Source organism: Cervus elaphus, chromosome 30 (genome assembly GCF_910594005.1).
Source record: "Cervus elaphus chromosome 30, mCerEla1.1, whole genome shotgun sequence".
Taxonomy (NCBI): Eukaryota; Metazoa; Chordata; class Mammalia; order Artiodactyla; family Cervidae; genus Cervus; species Cervus elaphus.
In genome coordinates this window covers 51,175,391-51,181,807 of record NC_057844.1, presented here as the reverse complement: position 1 = coordinate 51,181,807, position 6,417 = coordinate 51,175,391, and positions in this window count along the sequence as shown.

Sequence of the window (6,417 nt, the reverse complement as noted above, 5' to 3'; positions counted from 1 at the left end):
TGCCAGTCCCTTCTCCAGGAGATCTTTCCTACTCAGGGATCAAACCCGGATCTCCCACATTCCAGGCAGATTCTTTACCATCTGAGTCACCTGGGAAACCCATGTATGATCTTTAGGAAGCAGCACAAGCTGGAATCAAGATTGCTGGGAGAAATATCAATAACCTCAGATATGCAGATGACACCACCCTTATGGCAGAAAGTGAAGAGGAACTAAAAAGCCTCTTGATGAAAGTGAAAGAGGAGAGTGAAAAAGTTGGCTTAAAGCTTAAACATTCAGAAAACTAAGATCATGGCATCTGGTCCCATCACCTCATGGGAAATAGATGGGGAGACAGTGGAGACAGTGTCAGACTTTATTTTTTGGGGCTCCAAAATCACTGCAGATGGTGACTGCGGCCATGAAATTATAGACGCTTACTCCTTGGAAGGAAAGTTATGACCAACCTAGATAGCATATTAAAAAGCAGAGACATTACTTTGCCAACAAAGGTCTGTCTGGTCAAGGCTATGGTTTTTCCCATGGTCATGTATAGATGTGAGAGTTGGACTGTGAAGAAAGCTGAGTGTTGAAGAATTGATGCTTTTGAACTGTGGTGTTGGAAAAGATTCTTGAGAGTCCCTTGGACTGCAAGGAGATCCAACCAGTCCCTCCTAAAGGAGATCAGTCCTGGGTGTTCATTGGAAGGACTGATGTTGAAGCTGAAACTCCAATACCTTGGCCACCTCATGCGAAAAGTTGACTCACTGGAAAAGACCCTGATGCTGGGAGGGGTTGGGGGCAGGAGGAGAAGGGGACAACAGAGGATGAGATGGCTGGATGGCATCAGTGACTCGATGGACATGAGTTTGAGCAGACTCCAGGAGTTGGTGATAGACAGGGAGGCCTGGCGTGCTGCGATTCATGGGGTTGCAGAGTCGGACATGACTGAGCGACTGAACTGAACTGAACTGAATATATACCAGCCCTCGAGCTCCCCAGAGCTGGCAAAGCTGTGTCTGGTGACCGAGGTCCCTTGGCTCAAGATCATGGACCTGTGCTGAGGATGCAGACATACAGAGAAGGAGCTGGAATATAAACCTCTCCTGTGAGCTGGAGCTTTTGTCCCGGTCTCACGGTGGGTTTTCTCTCTGGCTGTCTGGCCTATCACACTAACAGTGGGCTGAAGGAGACAAGAGGGAGGAAGCAAGCATTTGCCACGATGCTTAGATGTCAGATCAGAGCTGCCCAAGCCCTGTCTTGGGCTTTCTCAAGATGGAGGAGCTCACAGGGCTGTCCCTGCTCTGCAGCCTCATGAAAGGAGGAGACATGGGCTCCCCTTTAACTCTCTCAGTCCATCCAAAGTCTCCACCAGCACTATGGCTCTAAAATGCCCTAGCTTTTTAAAAGGAATCAGCTAGAAAAGAATGTGGGGAGCCAGTTTCCCTCCTCCTCTCCCTCCTCTGTCTTTTTGGTATGTGGTAAGGTGAGGGTGGATGGTGTACAGGGCTGTCAGTGAAGAGGACCATTAAGCTCTCTCTGTAGACCCATGTTCCCTGATATTTTCTCCTGCCTTCAGCTAACTCAGTGGGTATAACAGCCAGTGTCAAGGTCACCTTGAGTGCTGTTGTCCCCCTTAGGGGAGATCGCCTTCAACCCCTGCTGTTGGCCTAAAGCAACCTTCAGGGGTGTGAAAAGATAGACTGAGTCATATTAGATTTTTTGAAAAGGTTTAGTGGAGTGAAAGTCATTCAGTCATGTCCGATTCTTTGCGACCCCATGGAATATACAGTCTAAAATTCCCCAGGCCAAAATATTGGAGGGGGTAGCCTTTCTCTTCTCCAGGGGATCTTCCCAACCCAGGGGTTGAAGCCAGGTCTCCCGCATTGTGGGCGGATTCTTTACCAGCTGAGCCACAAGGGAAGCCCAAGAATACAGGAATGAGTAGCCTATTTCTTCTCCTGCAGATCTTCCTGACTCAGGAATCAAACCGGGGTCTCTTGCATTGTAGACGGATTCTTTACCAACTGAGCTATCAGGGAAGCCCTTAAAAGGGTTTGGTTAAGCAAAAATTGATTTGAATCATGTTGTTCCCAATCTAATAGGTAGAAAGGGGCGTAAGGAGCTGTGCAAAATGAAAGACTTTTCTAGACAGAAGGGAGTGGAAACAGGGAAGTTACACTGGGTGAAAAAAAAAACCCGAATTGGTTATTGCACAGTTACTTTGCTTAGAGGATGGCAGAGGTCTATCAGGCAGATTTCCTAACTGATAATCTGGTCAGAGCTTCCTGATTCACTGGTTCAAGATTCTATATCTGGAAGAGCAAAAACTGTAATTCAATTAAGCCTTGATTTGGTGGATATGGACTTAGCATAAACAACTCCATTTGGGGTTCATTGTCTTGGTTTTTTTTTTTTTGGTGTTGTTGTTGTTTGTTTTTAATTGGAAGATAATTGCTTTACAACATTGCATTATTTTCTGACGTACAATAATGTGAATCAGCAATAAGTATACATGTCTCCCTAGGGCTTCCCACGGGGCCCAGTGATAAAGAATCTGCCTGCAATGTGGGAGATATGGGTTTGATCCCTGAGTCCAGAAGATCCCCCGAAAGAGGAAATGGCAACCCACTCCAGTATTCTTCCCTGGAAAATCCTATGGACAGAGGAGCCTGGCGGGTTACAGTCCGTGAGGTCTCAAGCAGTCAGACACAATTGAGCACACATGCATACATGTGTCCACTCCCTCCCGAACCTCCTTCTAACCGCACCCCCCCCCCGCCCCCCCCCCCCCCCCGCCCGCGGATGTCACAGAGTGCCGGATTGAGCTCCCTGTGTTATGCAGCAATTTCTCACTGGCTGTCTGGTTTACAAAATGGTAATATCTATGTTTCAAAGCTACTCTCGCTGTTCGTCTCCCCCTCTCCTTCCCTCACTGTGTCCACAAGTCTGTTCTCTATGTCTGCATCTCTATTCCTGCCCTGCAAATAGGTTCATCAGTACCATTACCCTAGAACCTGTATATATGCATTAATATATGATATTTATTTTTCTCTTTCTGACTTTCACTCTGTATAGTAGGCTCTGGGTTCATCCACCTCATTAGAACTGAGTCAAATGTGTTCCCTTTCATGGGTGAATACTATTCCATTGTTCATATGTACCACACTTCTTATCCATTCATCTGTTGATGAATATCCAGGTTGTTTCTATGTCCTGAAAAGTGAAAGTGAAGTTTGCTCAGTCGAGTCCGACTCTTTGCGACCCCATGGACGATACAGTCCATGGAATTCTTCAGGCCAGAATACTGGAGTGGGTAGCCTTTCTCTTCTCCAGGGGATTTTCCCAACCCAGCGATCGAACCCTGGTCTCCCGCACTGCAGGCGGATTCTTTATAAGCTGAGCCACAAGAGAAGTCTCCTAGCTATTGTAAATAGTGCTGCCATGAACAGTGGAGTACATGTGTCTTTTTCAATTATTGTTTCCTCAGAGTGTATGCCCAGTAGTGGGATTGCTGGGTCATATGGTAGTTTTATTCTCACTTTTTAAAGGAATTTCCATACTGTTCTCCATAGTGACTGTATCAATTTGCATTTCCACCAACATCACAGTTCAAAAGCATCAATTCTTTGGCCCTCAGCTTTCTTTATGGTTCAACTCTCACATCCATACATGACTACTGGAAAAACTGTAGCTTTGACTATATGGACATTTGCTGGTAAAGTAATGTCTCTGCTTTTTAATATGCTGTCTAGGTTGGTGATAGCTTTTCTTCCAAGGAGCAAGCATCTTTTAATTTCATGGCTGCAGTCACCATCTGCAGTGATTTTGGGGCCCAGAAAATAAAGTCTGTCACTGTTTCTTTTGTTCCCCATCTATTTGCCATGAGGTGATGGACCAAAGGGCATGATTTTGGTTTTTTGAATGCTGAATCCATGTAATACAGAGCCAGTGATAAGAAAATTCTAAATTTATAAGTAGTGTTTTTATTTTTTCCTATAAATTTTGCTATGTGGCATTTTTGTTACTGGTTAGTTCTAAATGTTTTATAATTTTCTCTATAGCTTCTTTTGTGACTTGAGTTATTTAGAGGAATTGTTTATTTCTAAATGTGTCAGGCTTTTCTGATTGTATTTTTACATTAATCTTTTTCAACTTAAAAATGATTTTTAAAAAGTTTAGTAAATTTTTTTATTGGGATGTAGTTGATTTAAAATGTTATATTAGTTTCAGCAAAGTGAATCAGTTTTACATATACATATTTCCACTCTTTTTTTGCTTCTTTTCCCATATAGGCCATTACAGAGTATTGAGTGGAGTTCCCTGGACTGTATAGTAGGTCCTTATTAGTTATCTATTTTATATATGCATTTCCCCCATGGCCCAGACAGTATAAGAATCTGCCTGCAATGTAGGAGACACTGGTTCCATCCCTGGGTCAGAAGGTTCCTTGGAGAAGGAAATGGCAACCCACTCCAGTATTCTTGCCTGGGAAATCCCATGGACAGAGGAGCCTGGTGGACTACAGTCCATGGGGTCACAAAGAGTTGAATACATAGTACATATGTGTCAATACCAATCTCCTGTTTTATTATGTTGATTTTTAACTTGATTGCATAGTGATTAGAGAAAATGATCTGGATGATCCAGTGCTTTCAAAAGTTGAGACTTGCTTTATGCCCAAGTATGTGGTCCATTTTTATAAATGCTCTGCATTTTATAAGATTGTGAACTCTCTAGTTGTTGAGTGCACAACCCTGTATATGTCCATTAGATAAAATGTGTTGAGTGTGTTTAAATCTTTCATAGTCTGTTTATTTTTGGTTTCCTTGAAATATAAACTACTATGGGAGAAATGTTAAAATTCTTCAAAAAGATAAATGTTGGGTTTATCTATTTCTCTTTGCAGTTTAGTAGTATTTAGATACAGAAGTTTAGAATTATTTTAGTTCTCTAATGGCTTCAATTTATCATTATTATCTTTTTTCTAGTAAAGTTTTTTTTGCTTGAATTCTTTTTTAATATTAAATTTTTATTCTAGCTTTCTTTTGTTAATATTCTAGCTACATTTCCCTCATCTTTTTTACTTTCAGCTTTTCTTTATCTTTATGTGTCTGGAATAAAGTACATAACTGGATTTTTAAAATGCCTTCTAGTAATACCAAAAGTAAGAACAAAAATTATTTTTAAAAATGGCAAAAAAACACTTGATCAAAATTTTAAAGTTCTGCTCTTCAAAAGACACCATTAAAAATACAATAAGACAAGCAACAGATTGGTAGATAATGTTTGTAAAACATGTATTTATTAAAGAATTATGGTCAGAATAGAAAATGAAGTCTTAAAACTCAATAAGAAGATAACCTAATTAAAATAATAAGCAAAAATGGGCAAGAATTAGTCATCAGGAAAATGCAAATTAAAACCACAATGAGATACAATTATATACTCACTAGACTGGCTAAAATGACAAAGACTGATAATTCCAAAGTTTGGTGAAAATAAGGAGAAAACTGAAACCATCATACATTGCTGGCGGAAATGTAATGTGATAAAGCTACTTTGGAAAACAGTTTTTAATACAGATACATAAGTACTTACCAAATGATCCAGCATTCCTGCTCGTAGAAATCCACCCGAGTAATGGAAAGATATGTCCCAAGAAAGACGTGTTTGTGAATGTTCATAGAAGCATTTTTCATAACAGCCCCAAAGTGGAAGCTATCTACCTCCTCTTTAACCAATGAATGGGTAAACAAATGTGGTGTATCCATATGATGGGGTGCTACTCAGCAATGAAAGGGAATAAAGTTCTTATACATATGTGGAATAAAACTCTTATGCTAAGTGAAAGAGCCAGACACGTAAGACTATATATTGTATGGTTCCATTTATATGAAATGTTGGGAAAGGACAAAACTGTAGAGATAGAAAGCAGATCATCGGCTGCTGAGGACTGGAGAGGACTGGAGATGGGAGTGAGAATTGATTGCAAGCAGGCCTAAGGGGTGTTTGGAAGTGGTGGTTTTCCAAAACTGGATTGCAGTGATATTTGCACGACTCTATGCAATGGATGAATCATGACATGTAAAGTAGTATACTTGTATATTTGTAGTATATTTGTAGTATATTTGTAGGCATATTTAGATTTTTTTCCTGTCATTTTATATTGTGCTTTCTGCTTGTTCTGCCTTTTCTGTATTTCTTTTCCCCTTCCTTTCTTACTTTACTTCGGATTATTTTTACCTAATTCCTTATTTCTTCTTCTATTAACCTGGAAGTGATACATTCTACTGTTGTTTTTTTAATATAGTCACCCTGGAAATGTCAACATACACACTTGCAAGTCAAAGTCTAGAGTTAATAGCTTGCCCTTTTCTTGGACAATGCAAGGAATTTAGAATACATGAACTTCAATAACTCCCTGCTTATGTATAT